This window comes from Glycine max, chromosome 18 (assembly GCF_000004515.6).
Source record: "Glycine max cultivar Williams 82 chromosome 18, Glycine_max_v4.0, whole genome shotgun sequence".
Classification (NCBI taxonomy): domain Eukaryota; kingdom Viridiplantae; phylum Streptophyta; class Magnoliopsida; order Fabales; family Fabaceae; genus Glycine; species Glycine max.
This window is the reverse complement of record NC_038254.2, coordinates 25,559,826-25,581,453: the sequence shown is the minus strand read 5'-3', so window position 1 is coordinate 25,581,453 and position 21,628 is coordinate 25,559,826. Positions and strand designations below refer to the sequence as shown.

Genomic DNA, 21,628 nt, shown 5'->3' with positions numbered 1-21,628 from the left:
GCAAAATCTCTCAAAACTCTCTTGATTTGGACCCTTCTCTCTCTAAAATCTCTCACATGCAGAAGCTCTTCGAGAAAATGGCCAAAATCCCTCTCCATTTCTGATATCAGGCTTAAATAGGTGCCCTTGTTGGTGCTTGCACGCTTAGCGCAACTCTAGCTCGCTTAGCGCGCATTAGTGAATTTTGGCTTAGCGCTCGTCTTTTCGCTCAACAGATGGACTCAAGCGGTGCGCTTAGTGGGATTAGCCCTCGCTCGGTGAACATCCACAGCTCATCCTTCTTCCAGATTCTTCCTCGCGCTCAGCCAAAGGAGTGTTGCGCTCAGCGAATGGCTCGCTAAGCCAGAAGATTGGCTTAGCGAGTGGATGAAAATCAGCACTTCACAAACTTGCCTAATTAACCTGAAATTGAGAGGAAATGATTATTAAACACACAAAATGGGAGTACTAAGTATTTATTACCTATCTTTAACAAAAATTAATTACAACACTACGAAATAACCATAAATTGGAGGAGTTTGATACAATTTACACAGGTTTTATACACAAAAGTTAGTCATATTCATCGACTAACATATACCGCAACAGTTATTAATTTAGCCTTTATTGTTTTACGAATTTTTGCTAAGGATTATTCCTACTATTGGGGTTATTACAGGTTTTCACATCAACATTGTTAGTCTCAAGAGTCACGTTGGATACAACCTCACATCAAGGTGCTATTCTTCACTGGAATTGTCTTTTTGGATTACATATTTTTATACCAATTGGTTTCCAATCTTGCAATGTTTCTCAACATTTGGAGAAGTCATTTTCACTCTAACTAGATTGTTTTGAGATGTGGGAACTCAGGGTCCTACTAAGGTGTCATTGTTACAAGCTTATAATAGGGGTCAGTGTCTTCTAGTACTATATTTTGTTTGTTGTCATGTCATTGCACATAGACTTGTTATTGTTGCACTGAAAGTGTAAATTTGTTTTGTTAAAGCATAATGGGTATTGTTTCTATCTATTATACTAGTAATATAATATACATTGACAGGGGTGTATAAGGTCTTCTACAACATCATCTAATTTTTGTGGACTTTTATATAATGTCTAATTTCTATGCAATGTTTATGTAATTTACACTATCGACTCATCAGAAGTCATTGTAAGTATGAATTTTAGTGTAAAAGTCAATAGAGTTACCATACCTGACAATTTGTGATTGAATAAAATTGTAAAATCTGTAAAAAAAAATATTGATAGAACATGATTATTAAACGTAAGTTATGTTTTCTTGTTTAATCTTTCATTAAATTGTAGATGACTGCAGTTGGTTAAATAAGGTTGTTATTTGGTTCATGAGATGTGATGTGAGGGGTCTGTGTGCGGATAGCTTTAGTTTATTTTTGACGTAGCTCTATGTGGAGCTTGTAGGCCTTGGATCTTCTTCATCAATGAAGTTCTTTGCTTCTTGAAGTTCAATGGCAGTGGAATGGAGAAGGAAGAAAGATGATTGGAGACGTCACTTCAAGGAGAAGATGAATGGAGGGAGGGGAGAGAAGGAGCACGAAATTTTGTGCCTCAAATGAGGTCTGAACTTTGAAGTGTAATTCTCAAATGATCAAAGTTGAAAAAATGCATACACATGACCTCTATTTACAGCCTAAGTGTCACACAAAATTGGAGGGAAATTTCAATTTCTATTCAAATTTCACTTGAATTTGAAATTGAATTTGTGGAGCCAAAATTTCACTAATTATGATTAGTGAATTTTAGCTATGGTTCAGCCCACTAATCCAAGATCAAGTCCAAGATTCACCACTAAGTGTGCTTAGGTGTCATGAGGCATGTAAAACATGAAGGACATGCACAAAGTGTGACTATATGATGTGGCAATGGGGTGTAACAAGCAAATGCTCACCTCCCCCTCTAAAATTTAATTGGATTGGGCTTCTCCCAATTCAATTAAATTTATTTCCCAACACACACATCAAATATTCACTTAATGCATATGAAATTAAAAAACTACCCCTATTACAAAAAACTAGTCTAGGTGTCCTAAAATATTAATATAATATGTACAATGATAAGTGGGATCATACTTAGCCCATGGGCCTGAAATCTACCCTAAGGCTCTTGAGAACCCTAGGGCTTTCTCTTGCATCTCTGGCCCAATCTTCTTGGAGTCTTCTATTCAATGGCCTTGGGGGGTAGGATTGCACCATTCCCTCCCCCTTGAAAAGGATTTGACCTCAAATCCAAAGGTTCTTGAAACTCTGGGCTTCTTCCTTCAACACCTGTAAAAAGAATAAAAACATATATATTAGTGGTGTTTCGTATATTGGAGTAAGGTAAGGTCTGAAAACCCATTTCCTGAGCATCTTCCTATGAGGGAACATGGTTCCTCACCAACTCAATGAGTGGTGCTACAAGTATAGAAAAATATGGGACAAACCTTTTGTAAAAGTTTGTTAAGTCATCGAAGCCCCAAATTTTCCTTATACTTGGTGGAGTGGGCCATTCAGGAATGACCTTTATTCTCTTAGGGTTCACGGGAACCCCTGGATCATTATTTAAAAAATTAAGGAAAGTAATGCAATAAAGCATACCTTTTTTCTGTATTTTCATGTTGATTATTCCTACCAAAAAGTACGACAAACCAAAGGTGTCCCATATGAATACCTAAGTTTGTATTGAAACTAAAAATAAGAACAAACCTACCTAATGAGTCGCTATGTATGTGAATCATGAATATGTTGGATGCATGGGTGATTTTACAAAAGAGGGTTGCACCACTCAACACATTCATCATACCACCTATCATAGGGATTCAGTGCCTCATAATACCTAGTTTGGACACTAACAAAGCACAAGGATTTAAGCTCTTACGAACCAAACCCTCATCCAACATCTCCTTTACTTGAGGAATAACCTCAAACTCAAGAGGTTTGGAAATGTTAAGGGATGTTTCCCTTGATAGGAAAAGGTAGAAAGATTGTTTAAGAAGGAGTGATCTTTTAATATCACCTTTTGTTGCAAGATGATTTTCCTTCTTAACAATCTTCTTGGGGGAATCCTTTTCCTCTTTTTCCTTCCCTATGGCCTTTGAAGACAAGGCTATCCTTCTTTTTCTATCTTTTTTCTAGTTTTTCTCCCTCATCCCTTTTATCTTGCATAGTTAGTTGATCTTTGCCATCAGTGAAGGTGTTTGAGGATGCAACAAAAATTTAGTGCCAAGATGGGTGAGGGTAATTTCATTAGTTAGGCCATTGTAAATGATCTTCCTATCAAATTGCCATAGCCTTCCTAAAAGAATATGCCCTGCCTCCATGGGAACTATATCATAATTAACTTCATCCTTATATGTCCCAATGGAGAAAGGTACCTTCACTTGTTGGTTAATTGTCATTTCCCCTTGCTCATTGAACCATTGAAGTTTATTAGGTTTTGGGTGGGGAATGATAGTGAGGTTCAACTTGGAAACTAATCTTGTGCTACAACAATTGCAACAAGATCCACTATCCACAATGAGAGAACAAGTTTTATCTAAAATTTTGCATCTTGTATGAAAGATGTTCTCATTTTGGGATTGAGATAGATCACAAGATTGACCTCCAAGAAGCCTTCTAACTATTAGGAGGTCACCTTCTTGATGGGGGTAGACTTCCTCTCTAGACTCTTCACCCCTTACTTCATCTTCACTTCCACTAGAGGAAGGGGAAGAAGTAGTCTCCTCTTGACTACTATAAATGTCTTGACCCCTCATAATCATGGTTTTCTTTGTGGGGCATTAAGAGGCAATGTGACCTCTCCCAAGACATTTGAAACATTTAATGCTGCTAGTCCTTTCTTGGGAACTAGTCTTAGGGGTGGATTTCTCTATGGTCTTACCCTTATCTTCCTTGGGTTTTGAAGGTGCAGCCCCAAAAATTCCTTGGACTTGGTCCTTCCTAGGATAAGAGTGAAATCCATAAGATTTTGAAGAAGGCTTTCTTTTAAGTTGTTGCTCCACTCTTATACAAAGTTGGACTAGCTCATATAGGTCTCTATATGGAAGGAGTTCAACCTTTTCCCTCACTTCCATATTAATCCCACTAAGGAATCTAGCTATGCTTGTCCTTTCCTCCTCCCTAAGTCCAGATCTTAAAAGGAGTAGTTTCATTTGTTGTCTATATTCTTCAACACTCATACTCCCTTGTCTAAGCCTTTGGAGCTTGTCCATAAGCTTTCTTCCCTAGTAGGAGGGAATGTGCCTCTTCCTAAGGGCACTCTTAAGATCATTCCAGTACTCTACTGGAGGATCCCCATGAATCTTTCGTTCCCTAACAAGGGAAGTCCACCAATAGAGGGCATACCCTTGAAAGCTAAGGCTAGCCAATGGAACTTTTCTCTCTTCGCTAATATGATGGCAAGTAAAGAGTTTTTCAACCTTCATTTCCCAATCCAAGTAGGCCTCGACATTATCTTTTCCATGGAAATATGGGAGGCTAATGTTAACCTCTTGAGGTTTTCTTTCCTTTTCTCTCCTATGGGAGTGAGGTCTAGGATGTGACCTATGTCTTCCTCTATAATAGTCACTAATTTCTTCACGTAGGCTCTTGCAAAAGTCATGACTACTATAGGAGACATGTTTTCTTTTTTCATTTCTTTCATTATTTTTCTTCTTTCTTCCTCTCTTATTTTCTCTCTTTCATCTTGACTTATTTCTTCCACTCTTTTTTTCCTTTTTCCTTTCTCTCTTGTTTTTCTTTCCACAACTTAAGGGATCTCAACTCATCTAATATCTTATACAAGGGGTCCTTAGGAGTAGAACTCTCACCATTAATACTAGATGAAGAATGAAGACTCATGTTGGTTCCTAAGTTGCAGTTCTTTTCTTATTAGGGGTTTGAAAACAAAAGGTAAAAAAACTATGGTGGAAACTAGCCAAAATAAACACTAAAAGAGGTGCGAAAGATAAGGTAAAAACTAATTGGTAAAAGGCAAGCTATCTAGGCGGTTTGACAATAGAAATTAAAGGACATAAACTATGAAAGTAAGCAAGAAATTAAAGTGTAAGAAATGCAAACTAGGCGGATCCTAAGAGTGTTTGGATGACCTCGTTTAAGGTTCCCAACAAAACACTCACTATCCTAAGGGAAAATTGTCTAAAATTATTATACACAAATGGAAGTAGGGTGACCTATTGGAGGCTCCCAACTTACTTCCAATGAAAGGTTTTTTTGTTACAAAATTTGAATGCAAAGCAAATTGCCAATTACAAAATTACAAAAAAAAATGTCCTCAATTTTGGTGGCTATTCTCTCTTTGGTGTTTCACTCAATTTGGAGTGCTTCTTAGTCAAATAGCTCTTAAGGTGGTTGGCCCCTTGCTTCTTGACTCAAACTCTTCAAGGGATGACACCAATCCTCTTTTCCAATTCCCTATATGGCAACTAACAAACAAGGAAACGAAGAGACAAGCAATAACTAAAGATCAAAAAATGAAATGAAATCTAAACCAATAGAGTTTTAACAAGACAAATTTTCAAGGATTATTCAACAATTAAAGCAATAAAAAGCACACAAAAGCAAGCTAGGACTCAAAGAGAAACCTAGAATGACTCTAGAGTAGAGTAAAAAAAAACTAAAAAAATAAGACTCAAGAAACCTCTAGTTTTGGCACTTGTTTTCACACTAATTTTCAATTGAAATTTCAGAACTAAGATTTTTATAAAATAGGCACCAATTATAGAACAAATTTTGAGCCAAAACAACAAGCACACTTCCCTTTCACTTTTTTTTCTGGACACTAATTTTCCAGCCAACTTACATAATTTTTAGTATTTTTTCCTTTTACCAAATCAATTGTTTCTTTTTTTCTAATTTTTTTCCAGATGTCTAGAAACTGCAGTAAAAATTTCAGCTTAAAATTCACATTGACCAGTCCCCAGTAATTCTTACAAGTTTGTATGTTCAAGCTGCCTACACCAGCGATTTCAACCTAGAAATCAAGAGTAGTGTTTATGTTGCTTAAGGCTTGGATAATTACAATTTGTGTTTGCTTATACTCAAATGTCTTGAATAAAACAATTCAAGAGAAATAAAGACTTATTTTGATTCACAAATCCAGCCACAACTCAGCACCACAACTCAATTTCTTCATAAGCATCATATAGGAAACTTATAAAACAAAACAAAGTTCAACAACAAGACTACTTCTAGGAATTGATTTAGAACATGTTATGAACTAAATAACATGCATGAATTAGAATCAAAACTCAAAAGATATGATAAGAATGACAAGAATACATGAACAAATATATCTAGAATTCAATCAACAAAATAAAAATTCAACACAAACTTAGAACATAATGTGACAATTATTATGACTAAACATGACTCTAAGACAACATGGATTAAGTGATTTACACATACATTTTTGTGTTTTTTTTTCTAATCACTATTTTGGAAGAAAATTTAGATCTAAAGGTTCAGCACAAGAAGATTATGGCTGAAAAATGATAGAACCTAAAATCAACACAAAAACACGATTCAAGAGTAGATCTATAAAATTTGAACCATTGAAATGCAAGAACAAGTGTAGATCTAAGATTTAATCGGTTTATTTTTTTTAATCTACTCTAAACAGCACCAAACCACAAGACAATGGAGGATATACATGGAGAATAAGATGAAGAACAAGGGATTAAAGTGAATTGACCAAACAAAAAGATAGAGGAAGCAAAAGAACATCACCTAGACGAAGATGCTCTTGATACCACATGATGTAGCTCCATGTGGAGCTTGTAGGCCTTGGATTTTCTTCATCAATGGAGTCCTTTGCTTCTTGAAGTTTAATGGCAGAAGAATGGAGAAGGAAGAAAGATGATTGGAGGTGCCACTTCAAGGAGAAGATGAATGGAGGGAGGGGAGAGAAGGAGCACAAAATTTTGTACCTCAAATGAGGTCTGAACTTTGAAGAGTAATTATCAAATGATCAAAGTTGAAAAAATGCACACACATGGACTCTATTTATAGCCTAAGTGTCACACAAAATTGGAGAGAAATTTGAATTTCTATTCAAATTTCACTTGAATTTGAAATTGAATTTTTGGAGCCAAATTTTGGAGCCAAAATTTCACTAATTATAATTAGTGAATTTTAGCTATGGTTCAGCCCACTAATCCAAGATCAAGTCCAAGGTGTGCTTAGGTGTCATGAGGCATGTAAAGCATGAAGGATATCCACAAAGGGTGACTATATAATGTGGCAATGGGGTGTAGCAAGAAAATGCTCAGATGCCAATAAATATGATAATGTGAAAGGAAGGCAGATGCTAACTCATTATAGGCCCAAAAAGCACAATTACTTTACAGTAGCATCAACTATTGCGTAAGTATTGAAATTTTTTACATACAAGGCTTTGGTGTTTCTCTCTATATATTTTTCTATCTATTTATCTATGCTGCTTTGCCCCATGATTATGAACGTTACAAAATGAAAATTTTAAATTGGTCTATAGTACACAAATTTCCCATGTTGTTGGAGCTACTTATTCCTTAAAGATGGATAAAAAGGATGCATGTGTTGTCACTTACTTTGGTGATGGTGGCTCAAGTGAGATAAACATAATAGAAGATTCATTTATCCCTTTACTGAAAAAGAAATTTTTATTGGGATTTAGATAAAGCATGGATGTAGAACTTAGACTCTATCCTTGAATTTTTTTAATGGATTTTAGGCAATATAGTATCACTTTAGGCTAAAACAAACTCACTCTCAATACGTTTTTCCAATTTTGGAACTTGGAGTGGGGCCTATTCCAAAGACCTCATCCTTTTAAATGGATGCAGTATAATGTTTTTTCTTTTCTTTAGCAATCATTTTCAAGGATCTTTGATAGCTTAAGAAAATTGTTTTTCTTTGTTATATTCTAATGCATTGTGTAATGACAGGGACATTTCCATGTTGCCTTAAATTTTCAGCAGTTTTGGAGGCCCCAGTTATTTTTATATGTTGGAACAATGGATGGGCTATCAGCACACCCATTTCAGATCAGTTTCCAAGTAATTTTCCTTTCCCTTTGTCCATTTCTTCCATTTAGTCTAAAATCTTTAGCATTGTCTTGCAATATATAAAGGCTTATTGTGTTCTGGGTTACCTGTTTATGTATAAGTGATGGTGTTGTCGTGAAAGGGAAAGCATATGGAGTCCGTAGCATTCGTGATGGCAATGATGCCCTAGATATCTATAGTGCTATTCAAGCTGCTCATCAAATGGCAATTACTGAAGAGAGACCAATTCTAATAGAAGTAAAGTGATAAATGATAACTTTCTAAGGCAAATCTTTGGCCATGTTTAAAAGAAAAGTGGTAGAGTATGGTGTAATATTAAGGCATTTTAATGGCAAACTAATTTTATTTTATCTGATATTTTTTTCAGGCTCTTACATATAGAGTGGGACACCACACCGCATCAGATGACTCTACCAAGTATCATCCCGTGAATGAGATTAAATGGTGGAGATTGACACGTGATCCTATGGCTAGATTTAGAAAGTGGATAGAAAAGAATGGTTGGTGGAATGATATGGCTGAGTCATAACTTATAAATAATTTGAGACAACAGGTGAGATATACATCTCTAAATCCATTGATTGATGATAACTGGATTCCATTCTAATATATCATGTAGCCTAACATATTCCTATGCAAAAGTTTAGCAACTTTCTATTCTAACTGCTAGTGCTAGTTAGAAAACTAGGGAAAGGAAAAGAGTATCCTCATGTAAAGTAAATGAAAAAAGATGGTGTGATGAGCTTAACCTCCTTTGCAACCATTATCATGCTGGGCAGTCCTTGTGATAACAAAAGTGGTGGACATTAAATGTTAAAATTGTTTTCTTAATTTGGTAAGGTTTACAGGTTAGGTTGTACTGTAGGAGATTAAAAAGCCCCAATGAAATGGAGCTAATAAGCCTGTCATCAGTTCCCTAGGTAGCTCTTTTTATTTTAATCTTCATTTTGAGAGCAACATGAGCTATGAATCTATGATATTGACTGGATGATTTGGCTATGTAGGAATCTCGACGAAAGTTCATATGGGAAGAGACGTCGTACTTAGAAAGATGGTGGAGGGATGCATCAGATGAGATGAAGGAATCCTTCATCAATTTGGTAAAAAATGGACAGCTAGAAATTGTTGGAGGTGGTTGGGTGATGAATGATGAGGTAACATGATACTGCTATTTTTACAATTATCTTATTTGCAGAAAATAGCATTTATATATGTAGATACTTCATTTTTGTTGAAGTAATTATGACATGAGAATTTGTGGAAGGTAGGTTTTGTGATGCTTTTCATCATAATTGTTTTGTTGCTTAAGTTTTTTAGTTTAAGGACCTTTAAGTTTTTTCTTTTGTTAATGAATTTCATGCTCTAGTAATGTACATGTCTATGGAATAATAATGTCGAATAAGAATCTCATCAAAACTATATGCTGTGAAAGTTCAAGAAATATATGTGGGAAGGTTATGCTTGGAAGGAAGACTCTGCAATCACAAGAATGTGATAGGCTTGATTTGGCTTATAATTGTCATCTAGATGAAAAATCAAAGGATACAACAATAGCTCCTTGTTCTTCCAAGAAGCGTAAATTTATAACAGGAGATTATGACTTAAAGCAATATTTTGGAAATTCTAATGAACATTCATCATCTGGTATGATTTGTTTCAATCATTAAGCTCTCATTTTAGTTTGTAATAATGTAAATCATGATAAGTGGGAAGATTTATAATATAGGTAGAGAAAGTGCTCAATGTGGTGTAGACCTGCAGCATAACTTATTGGTGTGGGTGACAGTCTTTAGTTGATTACACAAAAGGGAAATGTTCCTACTGATTCTATGCCTTCTGCTGGTGATGAAATGCCAACATTCCTTTCTTAGGTAAAGTCTATATTTAAGAAATCTTCCCGTTGAATCTATATGTAAACTTAAATATGCAAGTTGAATCAGAAGTAGAGAATGGTATAATTGGAAATAACTAGAAGTGGAGCCAAAAAAATTAATGATTAAATCCAATAAGTGCCAAAAGGAAATCTAATAAATTATGTAAATTATAAACAGGACCTATAAGGACATGATTAGGTTTGGTGTTAATTTTTACACAAGTACTCATGTCATAATTGTTATACAAGTTAAACTGGAAATTTGTAGTCCAAGCTTTTTGTTGTTAATTTTACAAATATACTGGGTCAGCTTGCATTCCAATTGAACAGTACTTTCATAATTAATGTAATGTACCCTCAAGGTTTATACTTGGGACACGATGGATTATATTATGGGGTAACATGGTGTTGAAATTTTATGTTCCTTTGTTGTCAATTGATGACAACTTTTATTTAAATTGTGCCCTACATGTATGACATAAGCTTAGTGCTGCAGAATATATAATATAGGGTATGTGAAAGTGACTAATTCCTTTCTTGAAGTTGCCACTTAGACTGACTTCCTTGCATGATTCCATTTACATGAAGGAAATATATTTCAAACTTATGATCATATTGAAATTTTCATATGTTGAATCATGTCTTGACCTTCATCATATTGTGTGAAATAGGTTCAAGGATTACGTCCCAGCAAAATATCATTCTTTTTATGAGCACTGTGTTGAAAAAAAATAAGCCCTGCTTGTGACTGGCATGTGATAATACTCTGTGTAAAAACAGATGATCACTTAGCATATTTCTTGTATATTGTGATTGAAGATAATGAAAAGAATGAATATTAGTTTTTTTTTTTTGGCAAAAGAAGAATGAATATAAATTAGAGATTGATATTTGTTCATTCTTAATTTAATTGAGAAAGTTATTTCATAAATGTATGCTTCAGGAGTATTAGCTTCAAAAAGATAATTCTTTGGGTGCAAGTGCATTTTATGGCTTAGAATTTGGCATAACCATGGTTTGGGTTTAGTTTGGGTCCTAAAAATTCCCTGCAAATGTAATTGGTTTTACTTGTACACTTAATTTTTGAATCTGTCCAAAAATTGTCCTTTTCTTGTTTTCCTTTAAAAACAAATGTTTCAACGCATTGGTGTTGAGTCATTCACATCAAGTATTGAGCATTGATGTGAATATAGTTTTAGTTGTTTCACAACTTATATGATTCACGCATAATGAAATGCATCGCATTTAAAATGCATTATTTGTCCAAGATTTAAGCCTTCAACGTACTTGAATTTTGATGATGGAGATGAATATTGTAAAATACATGGGAAACCAAAAAAAAAAAATTCTACAACGGTTATGTCAAAAACCGTCTTAGAAGGTATATGACATTCTAAGACAGTTATTTGCATAACCATCGTAAAATGTCTCAAATCATAAGACGGGTATGGTCGAAACCCATCTTAATAGTGTCACGACATACTAAGAGGATTATGACAGAAAATCGTCTAAGAATGTCATACATACTAAGACGGTTATCTGCATAACCGACTTAGTATGTAGGACATTCTAAGATGGTTGTCTGCCACAACCGTCTTAGTATGTCATACATACTAAGATGGTTATGTGGACACCCATCTTAGAATGTCCTAGATACTAAGACGGGTTTTGAACAAATCTTTCTTAAGATATATGATATTCTACGACAGGTACTGAACTGTTGTCATAGTGTTGACGACAATTTACGACGAACACTTCGACGATGGCTCATAACCATCTTAAAAAGTGCAAATCAACTGACTTAGAAAATCACCTTTTTAGTAGTGAATATCCTATCCATGTAATGGTAAATAAGGCAGAGTTGAATAAGGAACTAATATCTTGTAACATAAGAAACTAAGGTTATAATATTCATTAGGAGAAATATGTACATTTAGTTTCTAATCTAATATTAGAGTCTTTGTTAAGAGAAATGTCTACATTTAAATTTTCAATCATACTTAAAAGTTCAAACATAGTTGCTTATATACGTGATTAAAGAAAACAAGGTAAAGAGCTTCTTTACCAGCAAACCTTTCTTTTGTATCCATGCAAGAGTGATTGATGGGGTCTTTATCAAGGGAAACATCCGTATCATTTGAGTCTACAACTTTGTGACATGTACCTAAATTTTTCAGTTGCCCGTAATAATAACTCGTAAGCACAAGCAAAACCACTCTACCACCCCCATCACTTTCTTTGTAGAATTAAATGGTTCAACTTTCTCAATTTTAGACTTTTCTTGGGAAAATCATTGTCAAGTGAGTGATAACCCAAATTCCAACAGTCCATCTCACTTGAGAATATTCTTCTTCAATTGTGGAAGCATCATCCCCTATGATTGCCTCTAGGAGATGAGCATGAACCCCAAAATTTAGAAGTAAATCAAATGGTTGAACCCTCTACAAGTTGTTTTAGAAGAACTAACCATGTCTAGAAAGATGTATTTGAAAATCCAGTTAGTAACAACTACCATTAATTACGTAAATAATATTGTTTAATCGTGATTTCAATTATTTCTCCATTTTAAGCTTAAATGATTTTGTTTCCTTTCAGATTCTTTGGTCTATATATCGTAGATTGAAGCATTTCAGTCATAAACATTCTACTAGTTTTAGTTATTGAATATGGCATGGGCATAAGATAAACTTTAAATTACATGGGATCAAGGGAATAAAGGCAAGTTTTTGTTTCCAGTAGAATAGGAAAAAAAAAAAGAAATTTGCATGGAGTGGGGGCAATTGTGTCATTGTGAATGGTCCACTACGAAAAAGCTGGAGTGGGAAACCAAAATGGAGCATGAGAAAATAAAAAAATAAATAAAAATTGAATAAAATTTATGAAAAGGCAAGGCATAAAAAACAGAAAAAAATATGGTTTGGGTAAGGGATGAGTTGTCATGCTACGTTAGATGCCTTTATCTTATGCTCACCTGTGCTGTCTAACTACTCAGCTCAACTACACTGGACTGTCTTTTTGTATACCCCCTTGGCCCCTTCCCTTCACTTTAACCATCTCACCCACCCACTGCCACTGCCCCCTTCCTTCCACTTCAACCTCAATTATTATTTTCTTTTCATGGTCTATTTCACAAATCATCACAATTCACATTATATATATATATATATATATATATATATATATATATCAACTTGATGTCTCAGTTAAAACTTGAGCAGTCACACTTGACACTGAATCTTTCATGATTTTTTTACTTGAAAAGGAGAGACCCCACGAGTGGCCTTCTGTTCCTTTTTTTTTTTAATTTCTCCTCCCAAGTATGGTGAGGTCCCCTTCTGTCTCTCTCCTCACTTTTAAGTTGGAACCTACACTTACTTACTTACCTTGCAAACATTTTAATTCCTATAACATGTAAGGTTCTGTGTATATTTGTATTTATGGTGAACAAAGTCACACTAATAGAAAAAGCAGATTTAACATTGATGCATTAACATCAGTTTTTGACAAAACCGATGTCAACATAAACGTGGTGGCATAATTGTAAATAATGTGTGTCCGTTAACATCGGTTTTAAAGAAAATCGATGTTAACGAAGTGACGTTAACATCAGTTTTCTTCAAAACTGATGTTAACATATGATCAGTTAACATCGGTTTGTTGAATAAAACCGATGTTAATGTTCACATCGATTTTTTTTTATTGAAAACCGATGTTGAACTTACATTTTAAATTATATTTGACGCGACCTATTTTGCTCGCGCTCTCTTCTTCTTCGTGTACCCTCGATCTCGCGCTCTCTTCTCCATTGCACTGTTAACATCGAAGCTTCATGTTTTCCATTGCACTGAAGACCGTGACAGATCACTTTTTGTTGTCCATCCCCAACTTACCTAGGTACCTTTTGTCTACCTGTGTTGTTCTATTGAATAGCTAGGTCTGTATCTAGATCTCATGGTTAAGCTAAGGACCTTTTTTGGTTTCTGGTGCAAGGATTGGGGAACTCGTGGTGACCTAAGGTACATTTCACTGCCAATCTCGCTGGCATTGTCAGTGTTGGGTTCGAGGTAAGCTTCATGTCTTTATTGTAACTTTGTGCTTCTGTGTACGTGCTCTTTGTGCTCTTTTTTCTTATAGATTGTTAGTTAGTTTGTTAATTAGTTACTACTACTAGGGTTTTGAATGCAGCTAGTCTTGCTTCCAAAGCTGTGTCAAAATATTGCCTTATTTTGTTGAGTTGTTGCGTGGAAGCATTTACTTTCTTCCTTCATTGTTGTTTTGTCCTACTTTCTTTCATGCTCTAGTTCTTGTTTCCATGCTTCATATCTTATAGCTTTTTGGGATAGTGCCTGTTCAAGTTGTTTGGCCTTATTGTTCACAACTTCAGCAACTTCTATTGCTAATTGCTTAGATTCCCTAACACTGTTGAGCTTCTTTCTCAGTTCCTGAAGTCTCACTTTGGCCTTATTGTTTTGGATTCCCTAAGTCATCATAGTTAATTTTGTTTGAAAACTAGTTAGCTTCTCTTACCCATTCGTGTTACTATGATTATGTTTCAAAAATATAGTCATTCATTGCTCCTATGTATTAGACACTTAGTTGCAGTTTTAGTTGTTTGATTTTGGCTTTGGTCTAAAAGGTTAAGTTTCAAGTATCTTCCAACCATTCTTTTGTGTGAAGACTCAATGCCATTGATGCTAGAAGCCAAAGACACTAATTGTTTGTCCTGCTGCTCCCAGTTTAGGTACTGTAGCTTTTGTTGTCTAATTAGTTCATGTTCTTCATTCAATAACCTTTTTGGCCTCAATTTTCTGATATAAGCTTATGCAGCTGATAACCCTTTATGTGTACATTAGTAAGTCATACTGCCCAATTGAAAAGCTTCTTCCATGGCCCTATAAAATGACAAAAATTGTCTATTAATAATGTTGGTAGGTTCCAAATTGGCAATGTCAAGCATTATTGGTATGGAAGTGTTGTCAACAACCAAAAAGTAGCACATTTGAAGCATGATGATAGGAATTTGCTTGTTCAAATGTTATCCAACAAATTCAATGGAAAGGTGCCAATTACTCTATACAATTGCATAGCTGCACTCCAAATCAAAACCACCCTCCTCCTCTTCCTCTTCTTCTTCTTCACCATTTTTGTGCCCTTCGCCATCATCCTCGAATCAGAATTCTATTTCTAATAAGAGTTAGTCTTTGAATTACTCTCAAATTGATCAAATTACACTCTCCCTCTTCTGTCAACTTATAATCAACCTCTTCAACTAACAAGTTTGTTAGTTTTATAAAATCTGTAGTTCACACATTAAAATAAAAGAAATTACAAGTTTATTGCTGTTAGTGTACCTCCTAATCTTACAATTTGGAAAACTACATAATTAGTTCTTAAGAGTAGCATCAAGAACAGGGAATGGTAGCATACATCTATATAAGCCTTTTTGTTAATGCACTGAAGCATTTTATATAAATCACATTAAATAAAGCTGAGAAATACAGTAGTTGAATAAAGCCAAAGAACAACAAGAAAGATGGAGTTATAATAGGGGGTTTCTACCAACAAACTACAATTCCCATGTGTTTCGTGTCCCTAAATCCAATTTGATAATGTTGTCCCCTAACCCCAACTTCACCCTTTTTTCCACTCTCATTATCATTGCTAAGAAACCTTGATTAATTTAAGGAACCTTGACAAGTAATTTGAGGTAGATGTCATTGGACTTTGGTGTTGTTCTTTTGGTCTTTTTGCTCTTACCCCCAACCTTAAGATCGATCCTCTGCCTCAGTTAGTGTTGTTCCTTTTGAGGGTAGGGGAGCTTTAATTGAAGGCAATCTAACAGTAGCTTTTTGTAATTAGGAAAGGATGGCAGCTACAATAATCGAAGTAATTAGTGCAGGGTAAATGTTGCTTCTTCGGGGCCAGCTTGGTTGTTATTATATGTATGTTGGCATTCAGAACCAGCTGCTAATCCACTCCCATTATGTATCTACCAATTTCTGAGGAGAATAATTTCATTATCCCAAACTGCTCCCATGTTAATATGTTATCCTTTCTATTTCACAAACCACTTGATCCTACTTTTGTCAAATGCTAAACATCTTGTTTGTGGTTCTTTTCTCAATCCTGTTTATAAAGTAAAGTAAGCTTCTCTGCCAAAGAAATACACTCGGGCAAGCTTCTGAGTCAGATTTAGAAACACATAATGGCAAGACACTGAATCTATCATGTGAAACCTACTATGAGCTAATTTATTTCAAGTTTTTCCCATGAAGTAACAAATTAATATTAAAAAAATTAGTGTTTGATCAAGTTTTTTAAGAAAATAAGAATGTACTGAAAAAATGATTTCTGATTTTTTTGAGAAACTACTTTGAGTAATAGTTTCTAGTTTTTTTTTGTTTGCTATCTACAATTCAAATTTAGTGAATTTAGGGTTTTATATAAGGATACTATCCTAGCCTCTACTAAAGAATGACCATTTTTCATTAATTTAATTAGAGTGGTTTCTTAAAATTTGACCTTCATTTAATTCATCACAACATTTATTCTGATCTGTATACAGTACGGGAAGATTCGGGGCAATCTAGTCCAACAAATAAGATTTGACAAGTATATACTTTTTTTTAAGAACTAAATTACATGGGAGGAAAAAATAGAAGTATCTACCTCTAAATAAGATTTGGGTCAATCTGGTATCATTCTTTTTCTGTTCAGCACAATTTTTTATCTTTGTAAACTGCAATGATGTTATACCTCTTAGAATAGACCTAGGGATTAGTTGTTGATGGCAAGTATTCAAGTTTAGGAAATTTTGGGCTTTGGGATTCTGTCAGTTTTGGCACTATGTTTGTTATGCGGTGGTAGCTAAATGGTTAACTGACCTCCCCTTAGCAAATCCTGTGTATTTTAGGACCACACAAGCATATACTATATTGAATAGAAATGAGTTGCAATCAATTAACAATAAATTAAATAAGGAGGGGTAATATTTTGGATTATGTTATGGAACACCTGCCATATGAAATGCTTCTTTTTTTTCCTTTATTGATGATAATAATAATAATACGTCTTCAGTTGCAGTATTGCTGATTGAGGTACGAGGAAAGCTAAGTTTCGCACCATTTTGTTAGATCTCACTGCCATTGTCACTGTTTGGGTTCGAGGTAAGCTTGGTCTCTTTTTCATTTCTAGTTTAGTTAGGAAACATGTTCAAGTTTGTCTCTGTTAGGAGGATTATAAAATTCCCACCTATATATGATGTACATATTATAAAATGCAATGTTTACTAAAAGATGCATAATAGCTACACAATCCCTATCACTGGCCTAATAATAAAATTTTGAGGGGATGTCTCTTTGATTAATCTGGCATAAATTAAAAAAATTGAAAGAAAAGTAGAATACATTTACAGTGTAAATGTTTTGGAAGTATCATAAGCATTTTGATTTTAGAGATCGAGAAATAAAAAAGATATATTAGTTATAAAAATGTGTGTAAAAGTCATATAGTTTACTAATTTGTCTTGTACTTTTTTGTTCTATGTTTTAAATAGTGATTTTGTCAAAGACAACACAACACTTTTTAAAGAAAGACTGAAACAGGACAAAGACATGCATGTCTGATGTCTATATCCAAGTATATATCATCTCATTTTTTTCCCTTTTGATTGTTTTGTTCACCATCCCAATTAGCTTCAATCTTGCACCTATCACATCCACAAGTAAACCCATAATTGATTGGGCAGGGTCTGAAATTAAGTAGTACACTTTTGATTTGTGTGTTGGTGGTTAGGTATGATGTGATTGATTGGGTTAGTGAAAATTGATTAGGCAGGGTCTGAGCAGAAAGTTGGTCCATATATTGTCTGCGTTGCTTTTTCTGGTTTCTTGGGCAATTTTCAGGTATCCCATTTCTTCAATTTTTGAATCTTTGATACTAGTTTAGGTGTGTTAAATGCAATGCATTGATTACTGGTGTTGCTGCAATGTTTGAATGTTTTGATGTAATTGCTAGGATAGCAATAACTCCCGTAAGGCTACCTGCTTTGCTGCTTTTGTTCCTCTAGTCAATTGCTTGAGTCTTTTGGTCAATTGTGTATATTAGAGTTGTAGTCAATTGATGAATACTAAAGAAATGCAGAGAAAATGCTTGACTCTTTCTCATCATGCTGACTAACAAGTTTGTAGGTTCAATATCCTTTAGAAGTCCAACTATCTGTTGCATGCGGAGATAGGTATTTTAAGTGGAAACATTTATATTCAAATAAAATTCAATTCTTAAATAAAACGAAGCATGTTCACCTGAAGTATAGCTTTTAGAAAGATGACTAAAATGTTGTTTTGAAGAAAGGTCCTTTCTCTCTGTCTTTCTGTCTCTCTCTGCCATCTTTTGTCCTCACCACTATTTGACACATTGCTCCCCTTTATATGGTGTAAACTCGATAGTTGATAGTTAAGCAAAGCAAAGCAAGCACCCCCACTTTTTTTTTTTGGGGGGGGGGGGAGGGGGGGGTTCTCTAATCTGAATCTCCCTCTCCTAAAAGTGAACTATGCATTCCTCTTTGTCTGTTAAAATCTGCTTTTTTGTCCTCCCACACCACTTCTATAAGCAGCTCCTGTTTAGTGCTTCACTACGAAAATCCACCTCCAAATCTCTCTCTCTCCTTCATCTTCTACTTCCTTCTATTACTGTAATTCTCTCTCTCTCTCTCTCTCTCTCTTTCTCTCTTGAAGAGGTACATAGAAACATAAAAAGAAATGGTAAACATATCCAGAAAGAACGAAACAAACAATTAACCACTACAATCATAGTAATCAAGAAAATCATTCTGCTGAGGCAGTAAACTAGATATACTTCCTTGACCCCAGGCTTTCTGCACACGCTTAAGAGTTTTTAGTGCAATTCCACTGCCAGCATCCCTGTAAGCAGTAGGTAACAGATCAATCATTGGCATGATTGATGCATGATCAGCTACCACTGCACATCAGCTAGCTGCAATCTCCAGCACTACACATCAGATACCAGCAACTAGCTGCAATCTCCACCACTACACATCAAAATCTTAGTTAAATTAACACTACTGCCACACACAAACTGCAGCCATCCTAATTTCGTGACCAATATACCCAATTAATGACCAATACACACACAGACACATCCTAATTTCATGCATATACCCAATTAATGACCAATACACACACAGACACGTACACACACACACACACACACACACACACACTAGCAATTCTGTTGTTAGTCCTACTTCTATTGATCCCACAACAGATTCAAATTCCAACTCTAGTTCTCCTCTCAATGTTGATTCTAGTCCTACTATTGAGCCTACAGCTCCTATCTTTGAAGTTGGATCTACTTCTGTGCAAGCTAATTCTCCTCAGTCATTAGATTAGTCTCCTTCTGAAATTTTCCACAATACAACATTGAAAAATGTTGCTGCAGTTAATTCTCATCCTATGCATATCATATTAAAGTGTGGAATCCATTTACCTAGGCTTAGTCCAACTCTGTTACTTGCTCACTGTACAACAATGCCTTCTTAAATGGTTTTCTAGAGGAAACCATTTATATGCAGTAACCCCCTGGTTCTGAAAACCCCAATACCTCTGTAGGTTGTAAACTTAATAAGGCTCTATATGGGCTTAAGCAAGCACCAAGACAGTGGTTTGACAACCTAAAATCCACTCTCTTGCATCTTGGTTTTTCTGGAAGCAAGTGTGATCCATCTCTCTTTGTTTTCAAAGATACGTCTCATATCATTGGCAGTTTTGTGAACTTAGTCCAGCAATTTACTGGCAGTTCTGTCAACTTAGTCCAACAATTTACTTGCCCTTGAAGGGTCGTGGTGCACGCAACTAGCTTCTGGGCAGACATACACCTTCTTCCTTATAATCTTGTTGCTTGATCTCTGCTTCAGCTTTCATGGAGATTATGGTCTCTTTGAAATCCCTTGTTGCAGATCTCACAAATGAACCTATTAGTTGCCAAGAGAGTTTTTGGAGACCACCTTCTCACTACCAGTGGGAGCGATTTCTCTTTTACTACCCACACTAGAATCACATACTTCTAATGTGGGACTAGTCTCATACCCTGTTGGATCCTAACATCCAATCTTGGTTAGCATGTTGCTTTTGCTTGTATTATTATAACTTTATAAGGATATTTAGATCTTGGTTAGCATATTGCTTTTGCTTGTATTATTATGACTAGTCTCACAACTGTTGATGTCGATATTTGTCTATAATCGAAATTTAGATTTTTTATGTTCTTGTACGTCATCAATGTAATTTGCTATATAAACAAATGTTGTTCATGTTGAGTGAACCTTAGATTCCCATTTGAGACTGAATGCAATGATTCTTGCGGACAGTTTGCATTAGTCATTGTATTTTGTCTTGAATTGTTTGTTTGGACAGTTTGGGGAGACTGGTATTTTTATGTTAGACTCATTCGTTAAGGTTATTATTATTTTGATTAATTTGATGAAATTTCGGTACAATGCATTTCAAGTTGTTCTCTGAGTGCATACTTGATTATCGGGAAATTAATTTCACCGATGTCATGTCGTGTACTTGGAAACCAATGCGAAATGCTGCCAAAATTTAGTCAAATTTTTCAAAATAATGCTAACCCTAACATATAAAGGTAACATAAAAGACAGTCTTCCTAAATTGGATAGGGCCACACCTATAAATAAAAAAGTGTGATTTTCATGCATGGAATTGGTTAGATGGATCGAAGTTGAATGAATCAAAGTCGCATGAGCCCAGAATATGAGGATGGCGTCGAGCAGTTTTTGCAATTTGCTTCAGAAAGAGGTCGACCGAATGAAGAAGGAAAATATTATTGTCCTTGCATCAACTGTTTGAACGGAAGACGACAACTATTGGACGACATACGAGAGCATCTATTGTGTGATGGGATTAAGAAGAATTACACGACGTGGATATGGCATGGTGAAGTGACAGACATGCAGAGTGGGTCCCAAACTGAACCGTTTGATGTAGAAATGGGAGATCGCTTGGAGGACATGATTTATGACCTTGGACAAGAGTGATGCAATCCTATCCCGCAAGGGCATTGGGTAGAAGACTCCAAGTAGATTGGGCTAGAGATCCAAGGGAAGGCCCTAGGGTTCTCATGAGCCTTAGGGTAGATTTCGAGCCCATGGGCTAAGTATGAGCCCACTTATCTTTGTAAATATTAGAATAGGTTTTTCCTTCGTTTGGGCCTTGTATTTTGGCCATTCTAGTAGTATAGGGTTTTAGCCTTGTATTTCAGGGCATTTTGAGTAGTCTTTGTAGTAAGAACTTGTTTTTGTATTTTCATGTTTTTTGTCATGGGGCTGAGCTTAGCTATTATAGGGGGTGTGTAGCTAAGTTCTAGCTTCTCATCTCAAGGAGGTGAGCTTAGCTATTAGAGAGGTATGTGTAGCTAAGCTCAAGCTTCTTTAGGAATCTTCTTAAGGAAGCTTCTCAAGGAGGTGAGCTTAGTTATGAGAGGGGTGTGTGTAGCTAAGCTCTAGCTTCTCAAGGAAGTTTTCTCAAAGAAGCTTCTCAAGGAAGTTTTCTCCAGAAAGCTTCTCAAGGAAGCTACCTAGTCTATAAATAGAAGCATGAGTAACACTTATTGTAACTTTGATGAATGAGAGTCTTGTGAGACATAACTCAAAGTTCAACTTCTCTCCCTTTTTC

General features: G+C 35.3%; 1 pseudogene; it reads left to right on the top strand.

Annotated features, from left to right (window-relative positions):
- The first annotated feature begins 992 nt into the window (after nucleotides 1-992).
- The window catches only part of LOC113000181 (2-oxoisovalerate dehydrogenase subunit alpha 2, mitochondrial-like), a 156,365-nt pseudogene continuing 135,729 nt past the window's right edge, over nucleotides 993-21,628 (top strand).